Below are 19,146 nucleotides of genomic sequence, written 5' to 3' on the forward strand. Positions count from 1 at the left end.
ACCCAGCCCCAATACACTAAACCCTGTCTGGGAGGTAGTCACACCTCCCTATGACAGGATGCCTATTATCATTCCTTCCTCTGCTCGTGCTTGGCTCAGCAGCAGGAGAGCAGAATTGTGTCTGTGGCTGGCAGCATCCATTTTGTGCTGCCCAGGCCGAGAAAGCAGGTACCGGGTAGACCGGTGACCCACGAAGGTTACTTCTGAAGGGTGGAATCATATATCCCACACCAGTTGCTGGTGTGCAGGTATGATTCCAAGGTGTTTGACAGCAAACACAACATGTTTCTAAGCAGCCATTTTAAAGTTCGCATTTACCTTGAGGTTATAATACAACTTAACCTCTATGTCTGGCTGCATCACAGACAACCCCGGAGAATGGTCTCCAAAGGCTGTAGAGGGGCCCTACTCAAGCAGGGGCACCCTCTCACATAAAACCCAGCACTGTGTCTTCAGGACTGCCATAGGGGTGACTGATAAGTTTTTAAGTGTAGTGATTTAGATAGATATAGTGAACCTTTATCTAAGTAAGTGGTGCAAGCACCAGCTTGCACAGGCTGCTGTAGCTGACCTGTTGTGTCATTTTGAATGGCCTCTCATGGATGGCATAATACATGCATCAGTTCATTGGAGGCCTCTGGGGTACTATGCCCTGGGTACATGTGTACTATATACTAGGGACTGCTTAGGGTACCCCAGTATTTATTCTGGAGAGTACCTAAAGTACATACATAGCAATTTAAGCAAGAAAGCAGATAGACTGGAGCCCTGGATAGCAGGATCCCAGTCAGACTAGTCTAAAAACAGTGAGACATCAGCAAAAAGTGTAGGTAACCATAAGAAGCAGATCCTACTTTCTTACAATGAAATACCGATAGCCATTCACATCCTATTACCTGGGGCTGCAATTGATTGTAGAGCTGACGATTTCACAGCCCGAGGTGTGTGATGTCATCAGCTCAGCAAAGTAATAGCATCCTCAGCTAAGCTCCTCCCCTTTGATACCATTTCGTTACAGCTAGCCCTGGGCACTACAGGCTGAAGCCTTGCAGCACCAGGGGCTCCATGTCAATCAAGGACTGGAGCTAGGCTACCCTCCCCCATCTCGTCACAGAGTGTGGTGGGATTACTGACCTCTCTGACAAGGGGGAGAAGGGAGGGGTTAGAGGCGGCAGAGAGGAATCTGAGCACTGGATTTTGCACCGTGTATCAGTATGGGTTTTGATGACCCACTGCGCAAAAACCAGTTCACACCTTCCAGCGCTTCACTGAGTGCGCCAGCACCGAAAGAGAGTCTGGACAGACACTGGAGAAGAGTGCGTGCTATCATGGAGTTTAGGTAAACTATGTCATTGTAAGCCTGTCACGCACCTTTTCAGTGCCTGTTCCAGTCAACTGAGCGGCCTATCCTAAACCTCGAGAGAAGGGACGTTATAAATCCCACTAGTGGCCTTCGATCAGTATCTCAGATGGCAAAGCCTGGTAAGCACTAGTGTCAGTGTTACTGTCTTTGTGTGTGTGCATGTGTATATTTCTTTGTATGCTTGACCGCGTGTTAAAGTGTATGTGTGCATGTGTAATTAGAAAGCCTGCCTGTGCGGTAGTCTCCAGGGGTGGACACGGTCCGAGGCCGGGTGCTGGAGTGGCCAAGAGATAAGTCTGTTTATGTAGATCGTGCCAGTGGTCTCCCGAGGTGGATTCCATATCTCCTGCTGCATCAATACAAGGCCCCTTCGGAATGGGAGGCTTGGCTCGCACTCCCTCTGACCTTCATTGACTACGATTTATGACAGCAAGATCAGGTGGAAGGCCTGTCTGTGAAGTGAAGCCTTCAACCAGATGAAATCAGGAGAAACACGCCCATCACTTGCAATGTCTGGTGAGTGCATGCATATTTTTTGTTTCACACAACTTCAGATGGATTCAACACTGCATGGATATTATGGTCCACATTACGGTTTATCTCGGGCCTGTAGGTGGGATGAAATGGGTGCCCCGATGGCTGGACTAGATGTTATTGATTGTATATCCTGCAAAACGCATACGAAAAAGAGGATGGACAACGCATTGCAAGGGAGTGGGTTGTGTAAAGTTTAAAATATTATTGCTGACATTTTACATATATTTACTTTAAACTTCTGAGGTTTCACCAAGTCAGGGTATGTGTTACATTACAAAGTTGCTGTTTTAGTATGTATAGCATCTGAGGAACGTTTGACACAGTTTGACCACACAGCCTGAAATGCTAAAAAAGGCCTTCTCTTACATGTGATCAGAAAAGCAGTACACATAATTTTACATTTGACAAAACAGGCCCATCTTTGTCCCCCACTACTTGTTTAGGCAACTGGGGGCTGTTCTATCAACATTGTATGTCTGGGAAATACTTGGTATGTGCACCAAATATCTTACCATATACTGAAAAGAGGAATTTCCTCATAAAATGTGCACCAAATGAATAAAAATGTAATATGTGGATGTGTAATAATCAAAATAGGTCATGTACTTTTAACAACAGTTAGGTATATAATTCAAAGAAATAGGAATGGAGCTTTACAAATGGGGTTCGGCAAACCAATTTTTGATCAGGTGCAAGTTATCCGTGGTACTGGTTAGGAAATTTGGCCACATTAATGCAGTGCAACACACTAACCCTGGGAAGTCCCAGGGGAGGGAACTAGCTGGCCTCCAACTTTAACATGTATACAGTATACACAAAAGAAGCTACCCTGAATGAAATAGACCGGGGGTTTACAAAGTACTCGGTAGAATACCGGGCTTCTCACAAAAAGTGAAGGACTGGCCTCACACACCACCAGGTGTCATGCTTCATAATTGGTAGTCCTCGCTCTCTAGAAACTTCATTTGGTAGAGAGAGGGCCTACACCTGGAGACAGGGGGGCACTTCTAAATCTAAGTGGGGGCCCGTGAAAGTGAGTGATTATTTTAAAAATCAATGTAAATGCCAAAATACATTTATTTAGACAGGCATCTACTTGGTATTAAAAATGAAGAATGGGCAATGGGGGAATTAGTACCCCATCACCACAGTGATTGAAGTCGTTGACATGTTTCTGTCTAAATGGCCCAAGGGGTCCACGGCATTCATTAGGACGGGAAAAAGAATGTGGGCTCCTATCTTACCAAAGTTGATTTGAAATTACCACTGGGTAGTTTGACCTGTGTCAGACTCTACCTGAAAGAGTTTCCTTAAACCCTATTGGAGGTTCCTAAATACCCCATGGGAGGAGGGTGAAGGGGAGACCCTTGTAGTCACACTTGCCTCAAGATTCGTCTCTCGCCGTCTGCCTAGTTGTGTTCGCTCTTCTTTTTAAATATCATACACCCAGCCCAATGGACATTTAGGGCCTACCTTACAGGTAACTTATAAGTATTAAAAATGAATGACATGAAAGGCCTGGCAAAATGTTTCTTTCATCAACATCGATTTACAGTATTAAAACAGCACACTCAAGTTGCAGGGGCAGGCTTAAAGACGTACGTTGCACTGTAACTTTAGTGATGGCACAATAGGTGCTGTAGTCCACTAGCAACAATTAACTTACAGGCTCTGGGTACGATGGATACCATACACTAGTGACTTATATGTAAGTTAAGTATGCCAATCAGGGATTAGTCAATTCTACATTTTTTAGGGGTCTGAGCTTGTACACTGGATAGTGATCAACAGCACCCCACTGTTAAAAATAATCCCTACACCAGCAGCATCATTCGAAAAGCTGGGAGATGAACATGCTAAAAATTATCTTTCCTTAAGCTTCTGTTCTGCTAGTCCTATTCCTCAACCTCCTGATATTCCTTTGGTTCATAGTGTGACATCTGTTCTGGCATCAGCAAGAGTTTACCAGAGACTACACGCAGTCACAAGATGATGGAGTGCTTCATACTCTGTCAGGCAACATGTTTTTTAACCCAATACTCAGTACATGAATGGGCATCCTTGCAACTTGGCTCCTGGTCTGCCTCCTGGTTCAATACCTTATACTCATACTCCTACCCCTAATCCTTTTTTTGGTCCTCTTCCTCCTCTTGTCCCCACTCCTCAACCTCCTGGTTTTTCTCTTTCTACTCCTGGCCTTCTTCTGGCTCCTGAACTGATCTTCATGGCTCTGGTCTACCTGCTTCTCCATTTACTGATTCCACAGGCTCTGGTTTGCCTGTCTTCTTGGTCTTGGTCTACTGGCCTTCTTGGTATGGGTCCATCAGGTCATGATCCTGCTGGTCCTCCTTGTTGTGTCTATCCTAGTCATTTGGATCCTGGTCTGGTCCTCCAGGTCTTGGTTTTCATAGTCATCCTGGTTCTTATTCTCTAGGTATTGTTCTTCTTGTTCATATCCCCCCTACATTCTGTTCCTATCCGCGGTCCATCTGGTCCTGCTACTCCAATGGCAGATCCTATTCATGCTCCTCATTCCTTTTTGTTCTCTCCTAATCCTTCTGATATGGGTCTCCTTGATCATGGTCACCCTTGTGCTGCCTCTGATCCTCCTGGTCATCCATGTTCTGGCCCTCCTAGCCTTGCACATCTGGCACTAGTTGCCTTGTCCTCCAGGCCCTGGTGCACTTTGCCTTCCTGGTTTTGGCCCATCTGGCTCTTGTTCTAGTCCTTTTATTCTTGATCCTCATGGTCCTTATTCTCCTTATCTTGGTCTTGTTTATCCTCATGGTCCTAGTGCCTTTGGACCTAACACTCCTGGTCCTGATGGTGATTCTAGTCTTCCTTTTCCTCTCCCTCAGGTAAACCAGGCAACGCCTCCAAGTCTTTTACTCAAATTTAAGTTTTACTTGTTTTAGTGGCTTCCAGATTTTTATAGTGAGGATGCACAGAGGACAGAAGAGGACGGCCCACTAAGGAGCCCTGTTTCTAACCCCTTTTTTTACCAGACAGCATAGGCTTGCAGTGGACTTCAAGTATACCCATTACTTACCATTGGTTGGCTTTATTGTTGATATTATTTGCTCGTTCTTTATTGGATGGCTTTCCTTGTCTATCTTGTTACGGTCCCTCCCCTTGAGCATATTCTGTTTACTATCCTTTTGCATGGCTGACTTGTATCTTTCCACTGCTCAGTTTCAGGAAACTATATTTTTCTTTTTGCTTCAGTACTGCATAAGAGTGTGGCTTTTCCATCTCTCTCCCTTGTGTGCTTTTCCGCTCTCGCATCAAATATCTACCCCACGCTCTGTGTTTCTGTATCCCTCATGCTACAAGCATGTGAGATTACTAGTGAGATTCTTCCCCCTACTTGCACTACGTGTCGCCAAACTTCACCTGCCCCCATGCTCCATGCTGCTTTCTAGTTCATGTGCTTCTTCCACTATTCCCCGTTCTACTATTTCTCGTGTACTGCTTTTCCCTTCCTGTTGGTTCTCCATCTCCCGAACCTCCATTGCACCCATCCACACATTCTTGTTTTTTAAAATATATATTTTTTCTTTTTGGGAGGACTAGGCAGTAAATTGCTGCCCACTCCTCTGCCTTAAAAGAAATAGCGCTTTTGTGCTATATCTATTTAATTTTTTCAATTTACCGATCCTTTTCATATTGGGTAATAAAAGGACAATGGTGTACACATCATTTTGTAAGTGTGTGCATGCACAATGATACATGTGCAAACACCTCATCATATATGCACCCGCCAACAGAATGTCGCCTCCACATCATAAAGCATTTTTTAAACTCTTTTCTTTCTGATGGCCAAACTGCACAGCACCTTGCCGATACTGTAGAGCAAAGCCAACAAATTCCAAAAGCATGACCTATTGGCTTTGCCAATGCTTGTGGTATTTGCCAGGACCGAGCAGGCAGGACCAGCCCACTGAACGCAGTTGGGTTAAGGTACAGCATGCAGAGATCTTTGTGTACTCGGCACGTTTGAAGGTATGATAGACTTGACAATGACAAGCATTTTTATTGTACTGCATTATTCAGATAAGGGTGTTATCAGACCATCCTGTCACTGCAGGAGTTACCACTAGATTCTGTTACACCATCTACTTCTGGTGGTACCATTAGAGCTGGGGGGGAATTTTGGTACACTTGACATTGAGTCAGGTATGGCTCCTTCTGAGAAATGCACTGGATATGTCAGATATTTCTAAATCTTCCAAGTTCCAGGCAGCCAGTACTTTCTATCCACACCCCAAGCATTATTGACCAACCAAGAAAATATCACTTTCATACCTTATTAAGAATGCTTTTGCAAACCAGAGCCTGTGGAATCATTTAATGGAGGAGCAGGGAGTCCAGAGCCATGAAGATCAGTTCAGGACCCAGAAGAGGACTAAGAGAGTCAGGGTAGAAATTCTGTGGGTAGGGATGAACTCTTTGTGGGCTTGCCAGTTGAAAACCAAGCAGCAATGTTCCAGTTTTGTAGACCAGTGTATTTACAAATTTACAATATTTTTCACACTATATGCAAAGCGTTTCTCTCTATCTTCTTTTTTCTTTCTCCGGTTGTCAATGATTTGTTGAAGATTACTGATGCGCATAGGCTCTTTGCAACTGATTGAAATACAGGATTCCTTCCCTGTAGCTGTGCAAGGAATCTTGCCTGCCTACTGTCTCTCTTAGTCTGTGATGCCTTTGGATTTGTTATAGCATCACACAACAAGATGGACGGAGCGCTGAAACCTTTCAACCACTCATCCCCCGTTAAAAGATCTGGGTTTAATCCATCATTCTTTTGCTCACTATGCCACCCCAGTTTGGACTCAGCCATCTGGGTCTAAATCCATTGTCTTTTTGCTCCCCATGCCATTCAATTTTAAACCCAGCCATATGTAAATCAGTCTTGATCCTGCTTCTCATGGGAACAGTCCAGCCTGAACTGCCAGGCCAGGTCCTTCCTGGGCCAGAAACAAGCATCCTGGAAGCGGTATTGGGGTATCATCCCTCATCTGCCAGGGTAGTTTATATCTAGTGGCAAAGCGAGCAAGGGACCCAATTCTGAGCATACCCTTGGCCACTACTTTCTATCCACGCCCCAAGCATTATTTACCAACCAAGAAAATATCACTTTCATACCTTATTAAGAATGCTTTTGCAAACCAGAGCCTGTGGAATCATTTAATGAAGGAGCAGAGAGTCCAGAGCCATGAAGATCAGGTCAGGACCCAGAAAAGATTCAGTCCGCAGGAAAACAGGATCCTGATAACGGAGGTGATAGAACACCATCAACTACTGTTCGTCACCTCCACTGTGTCACTGGCAACTAAAAATGGAATATGGCAGACCATCATGGACAAGGTGAATGCAGTCGGAGTGCTGAAGAGGACAATGGAAGAGGTCAAGAGGCGCTGGAATAATGCCAAGCGCAGAACCAAGCAGAAGCTCGCAAACAACCGCAAGGCAGCAATGCAGACATGAGGTGGCAGTCCAGTGCCACAGGAGGAGCAGGACGAGATGGAGGAAATGGTGTCCACAGTCATCAGTGGGGAGACGGTGGCAGGAGTTGGGGGCCCGGACACTGCTCAACAGGACCGGACACAACAGCAACAGGGTGAGTAACGACCAGGAACTGGGGGGACGTGGGGAGATTGGCACAATGGCACACATGCACAAGTAAGAACAGCACATCATCAGACCAACCATGCCCCAGATCCCCAACTCCCACCAAGACACCAATGCACCCACGAATGCCACATCCCAGCACTGTATAAGCACAGAAGGCAGAGGCACACATGTAAGGGATCAGGGGAAGCCAACTCAGAGCTGCAGGGGCGACTCCCCCAAAATGCAGCACACACATCACATGCAGAGCACAACAACATTGACAATGATGTAGCACAATCCGCAACACGTCCATAACAGAACAGGGGACACAACAGGTCCCGCTTGTGTGCAGAAACTGGCCAATCACATATGGCATTGCAGGGAAATGTGAGTTGACAACGTACAAGTACAAACACACATCCGTGATGTCGTCTAAATCTCCACTGTTTCACATCACATAGGCAGCTCCCCACAAACAGTCACAATGTACACTGTCATTCAGTCTGCACGTAAACATGTTCAATGCGTCAACATACATGGGAACACAATGTTAAACTGCATCTCCCCTTCACATTGCAGAGGGAAATACAACACCTCCTGCAGAGCAGTCCCAACCTCTCTTCTCTGATGACGTAAAGGACAACTAGACCTTCGACTCCGACGCCCTCCAACAGCTCGTGGACAGCCTCCGGAGCCCGCTTCCAGGAGCAGGTCAGCCTAGCTGCTACAAGGAGAACCCACCCCTGCACAGTACACACAGCAGGCAGCACCCAACACCACGGTGAACTCCCAGGACCCCCACAACCAACAAATAGCCTTGCAACTCCGTGTGTTGGGGTACCAGGAAAATCTGGCCGAACAGGTGCAGGTGGGGTTCGACCGCATGGCAGCCAAACTAAACGCCATACGTGGGTGTCTAAGTCTCATCAGGGACCACTCACAGTCCCTAACGGACACCAACAGTCTGCTCCATGCCCTCCAACAAACCATGGCTGAAATCGGCAGGGTCCTGACTAAGAGGCAAGAATGACTGTCCAGCGAGCTCACCTGGGAGTTGGGACTCATGCGGAGGCTCATGGAGGACAGGGAGCGTAACCGTGCGGTGTCACTGCCACACAGTGCTGGAGACAGAACACCACCACCCACATGTGAGGCACCTGCAACAGCAGAGGACGAAGATGCGGATGAATCTGGCCTCGTGGTCATAAGGAAGCGGTAGCATCCATGTCTGCCATATGGCCTGTCAATGCTTGGTTCTGCCCTCAGCATCATCCCCTTCCAGTGTCCCCCGATGCATTCTGCGACACTCAACTTGGACCTCGACATGGACTGCCATATTCTGTCTGGTCACCCGTGACACAGATATCAGGCTGCGGGCTGAACTCCTCCACTAGTGAGGAACATGTCTTCACAGAAGGACTTTGGATGGCCCGCCACGGGCCGACGCTGCAAGGTGGGCTTTGCATGGCCCTGTACTGCTCCGCATACAACACTCCATTGAATGTGCATTAAACAATTATTTTCACAACGATGTGTGGAGGCATGAATGCATGTAGGGTCATTGATTTCACCTTACGTCCATGTTGCTTATGTTGTGGGACTTGGGTCACAGGGTGACACATTGCCGATTGCGTCCCCGGTGGCACCAACACTAGAACGAGGAAACACGCATTCGTTACTTCCTTGTCCCGGCCAGAACGGAAGCACGCACACAGCCCCGGGATCATTGTTCACACACCTACGCTGGACTGGCATACGCCGGGCCAGTCCACTCTGCTCACGCTCACAGGGGGGTATGACAACGCTACATGTCCCAGGTCTTCCCTGTAGGGATCTGCTGCTCGCAGGTCTAGTTGTCCACATGCCACAGCCACTCTCTCACGGCTGGTTCACACCCACACCACACCCATTCGGCACCGGCATCACAGGACATGTGACCTTGCCAATAAAAAGGGCCTGGTGCACGTGCTGGATGCTATTTTCCGCTCTCCAAATGGGTTTCTCCGTGTGGGAATCCTTTATGCATGAGGGCCTAGGGCCCGGGCACAGCATATTGCCTGGTGCCGGGGGTGACTTGATGGCGTCCGCACCATGGGACTCAATCATAAGCGGTCCATGGTTAGCGGTGCTCTGTCCTTTGTTGGTCACATGACGCACCTTATTATCTGTCTTTCTGTCTTGCAGGCTGTGACATACGGAATGCCCGGAGAAGACACGCAGTGCCTCTTCATGAATGTTTTTATTTGTTTCATCTGTAATAAAGGTTTTGTTTTGGTTATTTGATGTGAATGTGTGTTTCAATTTTTGTGGCCACATTTGTCTGTTAGGTGTTGTGGTTGTGCGACTTCATGGGATTTGTTTAAGTTATAGTTTCGTGGGGTTGATGTGCATTCTCCTTGTCAGGAGGGGGGGGTCCAGGGTGGGGGTATGTGTTGTTGCCCTCTTTGTGCTCCGGGCTGCATGTTCAGTTGCTCAGGGGCATCTGTTGTTCTTCATGCTTGGCTATGGGCTGTGCTCCCTTGGCTGCAGCCGGTTGTCGTCCGACTTTGCACCAGGTCAGAGCAGGTGTTAATTTCATGCTCCTAACGCGGCTTATCGCCTGTTTTGTGTTCTTATCGCAGATCAGGCAGGTCGTTAAGAATGTTGTGGAGTGGTATTGTCACAGCTTTTTGCCTACTCTGCATCTCATCAGCGATAGTTGACCAGGGTCATCCGTGGTGATGTTTTTTGAGGATGCTATCACGGGAAAACTGGTGGTATCGGCAGTTTGCACCGGCTTGTGAATGGGGCGATGGATCTATCGTGACTTTGGCTGCGCTAAAGTGCCGTTAACTCGGCGATAGCTCCTTGAGAATATGCCCCATAATCTTCTTGTACCTTTATCACCCAATGAATTTCTTTCCAGCTTTTAGACTAAGTTGGAAAAACGTATCCTTGGCAATCTCTCTCCAGTGCCACCAGGTAGCACCATGCAGCTTCAGCTACGACTTCACTTTCGCTCTTGACGATACCAGAGCATATTAAGCACCAACTGCCACACTGACGTCATTTCCGGGTACTTTTTCTTCCACTCCCTGTCGAGGTGTACTGAGAGAGGAACAACAGTAACAATTAACAGTGGTGGCTCCTCCGTTAAGGCGGAAGAGCATCGGCCCACTGCTCTCTGAGCAGTGCAAGAAGGAAAAATAAAATGATAACACGTTATTATCATTTTATATTTCAGTACTGAGCAGGGGCGGAGCGGGGCTGTGCTATCATGATGGAGCAAACACAAGGAAAGATGGACTGAGCAGCAAAACTTTTCAGACACTCATCCACAGACAGAAGCAGCGAGCAGGGAGGAGGAGTGGTGGGCACGATAAGCGTTCAACGATAAGTGTGCATCACAGTTTGGCCGGCCATCTTAGGACGGCCAAACCGCCATGCGCACATAGCATTTTTCCATATGGCTGTGTTGCACAGATGCATGGAGAACAGTCCCAGGCACTGTCTGAGTGGCAAACCAGGCTGCTCAGACCAATCACAATGCTGCTGTCATGCTGGGAATACTATTAATACCATTACCAGCACTACAGCAGCTCGTGTTTGGCTTAGGGGAGTCTGGGAGCCTTTGTACTGCTGGGAGTCAGGAACAGAAGTGTATGGAGGCGAGGTGGCAGTCATACACAGGTAAGTGATCTTTTCTTTATTCTTTTCACCCCATCCAAGCTACCCTACCACTTCTGGTCCCTAGCAGCCGCCACTGCACCACATCACGTTTCCATACTTATTATTCATGGCACTAATTATTAGGAAAGGAGAGAGGGCAGTGAGGAACCAGCTGAAAGATTATGCATCCACCAGAAATATCACTACCATAAGTGACTTTCTTCTGAATTCCACATCTTTCTGCAGATTTCTTAGCTTATGAATGTGTCCCAAAGCAAAACCCACCTGGGAGGTGAGATTGAATAGTGCTGTGTTAGAAATGGGGGTCTATAGTTGTCAATTGTTTGCACCTTTGTCCAAGTAGGGACCCTACTTCCTAGTCAGGGTAAGGGGGATACACCTCTAAAATAACCCCTGCTCACCCCATTGGTAGCTTGGCAAGAGCAGACAGGCTTATCTCAGAGGCAGTGTGTAAAGCATTTGTGCATGCATACAGGAACACAGTGAAAGCACTACAAATAGACACCACACCAGTTTACAAAGAAAATAGCAAATCTTTATCCAAACCAACAAGACCAAATTGAACAAAAATCCAAAATACAATACTGTAAAATAGTTATTTTTAAAGATAACCTTCAAATTGCAAGAATATCTGAAAAAAACAGTTCTTCTGAGTCGGTAGCTCCGTTCAGGGCTACCACAATGCTGAAAATGACAGAGTCTAACAGGTCCAGCCGACCTCATCGGTACGGGCCAGCTTAAGCATCGTCAGACTCGTAGACAGTACCTTTCTCATTGCAGCCGACAAGTTGGTGCGGGTCGGTCGGGGCAACCGTCGCGGTTTAGATGTTAAGTGGAAGCAGTGCAGCGTGTGGTGCCCTCGCGGCGCGGTGCCAGTAGCGGCTCGGTGACAGTCGTCCAACAGCATCTGTGAGGCCAAGGCTTACGATGCGGAGTGAGGCAGTGCTCGATGTGGTGCTGTTAGGTCACGGTGCAGGCGACGGAGTGAAGCGAGGTGGTGTGTAGTTCGGTGCCCAAAGGACACGGTGCAAGCAACGGCTCAATGACGGTCACCCAGCGGGGTCGGTGAGACCAAGGATGTGGTGCAATGTGCGGCGTGACTTCTGCTGTGCCTTCAGGACACGGAACCAGCGACGGACTCGGGTTGGCCGCTCTTTTCTTCTGCAGTGACTGAAACCAGCGGTTCCAGAGACAGTGCCCAGTCCCGAGACTTCTTAAACAGGAGTCAAGCTCTACCTCAAGCCCCTGGAGATACTTTGTAAAGCAGGATACACACACAGATCCTCTCCTTGGCAGAAGCAGCTACTGCAGGCCAACCCCAGACAGCACACAGCAAAGGGGCAGTACTTCTCCTCCAGCTTCTCCCAGCTCTTCTCCTTGGCAGAGGTTCCCTTTGAATTCCAAAAGTGATCTAAAGTTCTGGGGCCTGGACCCCAATATTTATACAGCATTTCTTTTTGTTTTCTTGTGGCAGAGATGCTCTGTGCTTAGTCAAAACCAGTTCTGTCCTCTCTGGTCCAGCTTCCCGGCCGGCGGTCGAGACAGCATTGTGTAAGACAGACCAGGCCCATTCAGGTGTAATTAAATCTCCTCCCCCTACTCTTTATGCAGCCCAGGTCTATTCAGCCCAGCCTTGACTCATCCAGGAGAGGCAGGACACACCTCAACCCCCCAAGTGGCTGTCTGAACAGAATGCACATCCCCAGCTTCTGTCACTCCAAAGTCAGACAGTCAATACAGAAACCTAGCAGAGGCACATGGATGGCTAAGCAAGAAAGTACCTACTTCTAAAAGTGGTATTTTCAACACACAATATAAAAATCATCTTTACTAAAAGATGCATTTCTATATTCTGAGTTCAGGCATACTAAACCTCATCTTTCTATCTTGTCCCAATAGGAAGTTTTATTTAAAATATGTTATAAAAAAACTCCTACTGTATCATATGGGACAGATAGCCTTTCAATAGTGAAAAACTAACTTGGCAGTATTTCACTACCAGGACATGCCACACACATCAGGACATGTACTACCTTTCACATACACTCCACCCTGCCCACAGGGGTATCTTGGGCCTACCTTAGGGGTGACTCACCTGTAAGAATAGGGAAGGTTAGGGTCTGGCACTAGGGTGCACTTGCGAGGTCGACATAGCAGTACTAGACCGCACACACACACTGCAATGGCAGGCCTGCTTGTGTGGGTGGCGCAATCAGTGCTGCAAGCCCACTAGCAGCATTTGGATTACAGGCCCTGGGCACACACAGTGTACTGTACTAGGGACTTAACAGTAAACCAAATAAGCCAATTATGGAAACACTAATCCATTACAGCAATTTACAGGGAGAGCATATGCACTTTAGCACTGATCAGCATTGGTAAAGTGCCCAGAGTCATAAAACCAACAAAAATAGGGTTGAAACAGGAGGCCACAAAACTAAAAGTCTGGGGATAAACCCGCAGTAGAAGCCAGGTCTAACCAAAGAAGTCATGCAACACACCTTAAGACAAGCACCCATCACTTAATGTGGAAGACGTGAGACAGTACTGCTTGGCAAAAGTACCTCACCAAAGTAGACTGATTTTCTGGAAGGACAACAAGCAGTAAGGATCACCTGGCTACTTCAGATGGCGGCTGAAAAGCACTCAGATACCCTTGCTCAACCTCAAGGCCTGAAGGTGGAGGCTCTCAAGGTTGGGATGTAACACTTGACTCTCTGGTTCAGAGCGAAGATTCGCCCCAAAGGGAAGATGGAGTGGGGAATGAAAATGAATCCCGCTCGGTCCTGATGAATGTTCTCAGAACAAGCTGAATCAAGAAAAGGGAGGAAATGCAGCGAGAAAAGGAAAATTCCACTGCAACTGAGACATTTCCCCCAATGCTCCCTGCAGCGGTCACTGGAGGGCACAAAATAATGGGTAATGAGTGTTGTCACAAGTGGCAAAGAGGTCCATTTAAGGAGTGTTCCACTGGACGAAGATATGCTGAATCACCTCTGGGTGATGATGTCACTTTTGCAAGATGATGCCAACTGAGGTTGTTGACCCTGATGTTCAGCAAACTGTCAAGATGGTGAGCAACAAGCCAGATTCCATGTTGATATATGCCCAGGTCCAGAGCATCAGCGCTTCTTGGCAGAGGAAAACCCGACCCTAGATCCTTGTTCGGTCAGATCTGGACAGACCAACTGCAAATGAAAAGGAGGAAAGCCTTGAGCGTCAACCAAATTGCACTCAGTTTGAGCAGGATGATGTGAAATACCTGGTTTTGTGGAGGCCAGAGGCCTCTCCGGCTCCTCCAGAAGAGCATTCCATCCATTGGAGAAGGCATCTGTCAGCACCATGGCTACTGCTGGTGGAGGGTAGAAGTGACATATAAATTATATCAAACTGTCACAACTTAATTGTAAGGCAAAACAATTTTTTAAGCCACAAAATCCAGACGAAGTTCATTAGTCTGAATATAGATTGTTTACAAAAACCATGTACAAAACAGAAGAACACAGTGTAAGTTACACTGTTGAGAGTACTGGCAATGTCATATTGTCGACGTTTCGACCCCAAGACATGGGTAGGTTAGTTGGCTCCTTACTAACGGGGTCTTCTTCAGGACAAGGGTGATGGTGTAACACGGAGGAATGGCACCTACAATGATATTAAGTCAGTGTTACAAAAGAATTTCGGGTCCCACCAGGGAAAGTGAAAGGGACTCATTAAGGAAGTAATCGCTATATTTACCATATTCAAAGGTGGACATATAGTCAATGTTGACTTGGCGTCAAATGGCGCAGGGGCAGATAGGCTCCAATTGAGGGTGGGGTGAGTGACACCTACAAAGAATTATGAGGTGTCATTATAATGATCCACAAAATAAATAAAGGATTCATTGAAAATCACAAAAAACCGGAGTGAGAGTGACTTACTCATTTATGATCACAGTCGCACCGGAGAAATTAATACCTCCAAAGTCACACGCCGTGGCGCACCATCGGTGGGAAAAGTGAAATTAATCACAACGAAATTAAGCCTCTAAAAATAAAGTGAAAGAACGGCAATGTAAAAACACTTAAAACCCAAACCTAGAGGAAATACAGCGCAAGGGACAAGGTACCAAGAGCTATCATCAGCAAAAGAAAGTTCATTAGATTTGAGACTAAACAGCACACTCGACATGAGACCCACCAGATAAGCTACGGGTCGCAGTGGGAAAGGCAACAGCCAGAGATCTATACCCTTGTTTAAGGAGTAATATATTACGAATATGCAAGTAGGGTCATGTATACAGGTCGAGCCTCAATGAGGAAACCATTACTCAGAAGAGAAAGCGGATTGTCAAACAGAGAATATCGAGCAAGAGTATAAATTCACCATAAGCAAAGAAAAATGTGTACTTTTAAATCAAACTGAGTGCCAAAAATGCTAAACAGACTTAACCCTCGACCATTTAATCTTACACGGAATTAAATCGAACAGCTAAAAACCAACGTACAGGGGGAGAGCATCCCTTACCGTGGGCAGCAGCAGCAAAGGCTGTCCTCAGAGTTTGTGAACAAAGCACTAAATCAACACTGAGTGATCGTTAAAATAGAGAGGCCCGGGCCACATGACGTGCAGCACGGCGCAGACGCTAGATGCTTGCAGTCAAAATGTATTAGAAGAAAGACAACAGAGGTTGTTTTCTTCCGAATAGTTAAAGGATATTACATTAATACATTTCTAAAAAAATACATTTCTAAAAGAAAGGGGGAGGTTGGGCCCGTGTAACTCAGGGATAGTCAGGACAATTCTACACTTTTCTTGACAGTGGTTAGCCTTGTAAATACCACGTAATTAGTTAAATGCAGCCTGGATAAATACAATGCTGACAACGCGTCTATATTGCACATAATAGTTAGGCATAGAAAACGCACAAGCATAGCAGATGTACATTATTCAGGGAAAATCAAGTTGGAGACAATAAACATCAAACATTATGAAAACATGTTTAACATGTATATAGGCCGTGGACAGTGGCAAAGGTTCAGAAGGAAGTTCCTCATGACTCAATTAATAGATAGTAAAGGTAGTTATACACTTTTCATGACAATAGTTAGCGTTGTAAATACCACGTAAATGATTCTGGACAAATTAATGCAACCTGGATAAATACAATGCTAGCATCGCGTCTATATTGCACATAATGGCTAGGCATAGAAAAAGCACAAATGGAGCAGATGTACATTATTCAAGAACAAATCGAGTTGGAAACAGTGAACATCAAGCATTATGAAAACATGTATGACATGTATATGGGCCGATGACAGTGGCAAAGGTTCAGCAGGAAGTTCCACATTGCTCAAGTTAATGGAGTTAAAGAACTTAGAAAAAACACACAGACTTGGATGGTAATCCTTGAATGGGAAAGAATGCATTGGCTACACAGAAAACTATATACATGCATATACACATTAGTTATCATCAAATGCATCCGATGAACAACATAACAAATGCTCGTGAGATGACAATTATCATCAAGCTAGTCAGGGACAGATAAAGACCAACAGTCACCAAAAATGCCTAGTTGCTGAGAATGGCCAATTGTGCATTACTGGGATCTTGTTCATTCAAACCCATATTAATGGTATCAAAGCGGATCATCCATTTACATTCCCTAATCGTAAGGATAGAGGATATGTCACCTCCCCTGGGCCCCAAATTGGTTTTTTCTATCACAATCCACTGCATTTGGTCAGGGCTGTGTCCCAACTGGCTATAATGCTCAACTAGTGGTGCTCCAGTGACATGGCATCTTATTCTACTTTGGTGTTGCAATATTCTCACTTTGATCTTCTGCTGTGTTTGGCCAATATATAATTGGCCACATGGACATACGATCCCATAAATAACGTTGGTAGAATTACAGTTAGTATGGGAATGAAGCGTAACATTGTGATGTTTGTAAACAAAGTTTTTGGATTGGATTGTTGTTGAGCATGCTTTGCACGACCCACATTTGAAATGTCCTATCACAGGTGGTAGATTCCAAAGTGACTGGATGGTTGGTTCCACTGGATCCTCAAGGAAAGAATGGACGACATGGTCCTTAATACTCATCGCTTTTCTGAAGGAATGCATAGGTAGATTTGGTTGATTAATCTCAGTTGATACAAGGCTCCAGTGCTTGTTGATAATCTTTTTAACTGCATTGCTTCTGGTAGAAAATGTTGTGACACAAATCATTTTATTCTTGGCTGATGCTGCAGGTTCCTTGGCCGTGAGTAAGGTTTCCCGAGGATTGTACCAGGCTCTCTTCTGGGCCCTTTTGACCAAACGTTTGGGGTACCCCCTTGAAATTAGTCTGGCACTTAGGTCTTCGGACTCAATTAAGTAATCAGTTCTCTTAGTGCAGTTTCTGCGAATCCGCAAAAACTGTCCGACCGGAAGGTTGTCTCGCAGACCACGAGGGTGATAGCTGCTGTACCTGAGAAGGGAATTCCGTTCAGTGGGTTTTCTGTATAAGGTAGTGCAAAGTTTATCATCTTCACTGAAGATCTTTAGGTCGAGGAATGGTATCTCCTGAGTGTCAGACTGGATGGTAAACTGAATATCATGGTCGCACTGGTTAAGCCATTCGTGGAACAGATTGAGTTGAGCTATGTCGCCATTCCAAATCAATAATATATCATCGATATATCTTTTCCATAGATTGACATGTTGAGAAAAGGGGTTGTTGTTAAGGACATGGCGCTGCTCGAAATTGTCCATATACAAGATCGCTAGATCTGGGGCAAAGGCTGCTCCCATCGCTACACCTTTCTTCTGGACGTAGTAGTTTCCTTGAAAATAGAAGAAATTCTTCTTCATTGCAATAGTGAGAAGTGCTATAATGAATTCTGTGGGTACCCTCATTGGTGCTGGTCTTGAGTTCAGAGCTTCTCGCATCACTTCTAAGGCTGGTTCCTGGGGGATGCTGGTATAGAGTGACACAATATCACAAGTGGCAAGGAGTTGCTCACTAGAATCAAATGGTGTTTGGTCGATGATGGTAATGACTTGCATAGTATCACGTAGGTAAGTTTCTGTTTTTTCAGCCATTGGTTTTAAAAAGAAGTCTATATACTTGCAAAGAGGTTCCAAAAGTGAACCACATCCAGATACAATTGGACGTCCAGGTGGATGAAGCATGTCCTTATGTATTTTGGGTAGGGTATAAATGGTAGGTAATCGTGGACTTTTCTGGTTCAGGTAGTCAAATTCCAATTTACTTAGAAAACCAGAGTCCAATGCATCAAGAGTGATTTGATGAATTTCCTCAGCCAGGTCCTTGGTGGGGTCGGACTTGAGTAGAGAATAGCTAACACCATCTTGTAGTTGTCTCAGAATTTCAGATTTATATGCCATAGTATCCTGGACCACTATGGCTCCCCCCTTATCAGCAGATTTGATTACAATGTCCTTGTTATTTTTGAGGCTCTGAAGGGCGGCTTTCTCAATCCTGCTGGTATTAGGTATAGTGTGTTTATATGTTGATAATAAGATGTTAACATCACTCATAACCATATTCTCATATGCCAAGATTCTGTTACTCATTGCATAAGTGGGCGGTACGAACTTGGATGGAGGGCGTAGTCCTGTGAGAGATTTGGAGGGATTTTCATCAGAGTTCCTAAAAAAATACCTGAGACGGATCTTGCGGAAAAATCCATGAAGTTCTGTCCTGAGATTAAATGAGTTAGGATGAGCCGTAGGAACAAATGACAACCCTTTAGAGAGAACAGTTTGTTCATCTGTGTTCAAAGTGTATGAAGAAATATTGACCACTGGACTGTTGTTGGATTTTACCATCTGTACACTTTGCGTCTCGTGGAGATCTCCCCGTGGTTCTCCGGTTGGAAACGGACCTGCTTGGGGATCGCACAAGCACTGGAGCCTTGTATCAACTGAGATTAATCAACCAAATCTACCTATGCATTCCTTCAGAA

The 19,146-nt window shown here is 45.9% G+C and overlaps 1 long non-coding RNA gene across 1 annotated transcript; it reads right to left on the minus strand.

Moving 5' to 3' along the window:
- Positions 1–14,661: 14,661 nt before the first annotated feature.
- Positions 14,662–15,816, minus strand: LOC146857365 (uncharacterized). Its single transcript, XR_014979569.1, has 4 exons — positions 15,695–15,816; positions 15,109–15,214; positions 14,924–15,015; positions 14,662–14,830 (listed from the first exon to the last, which is right to left on the minus strand). It is a non-coding gene; the product is annotated as an uncharacterized LOC146857365 (long non-coding RNA).
- Positions 15,817–19,146: the final 3,330 nt, after the last annotated feature.

This window comes from Triturus cristatus, chromosome 3_2 (genome assembly GCF_964204655.1).
Source record: "Triturus cristatus chromosome 3_2, aTriCri1.1, whole genome shotgun sequence".
Lineage (NCBI taxonomy): Eukaryota > Metazoa > Chordata > Amphibia > Caudata > Salamandridae > Triturus > Triturus cristatus.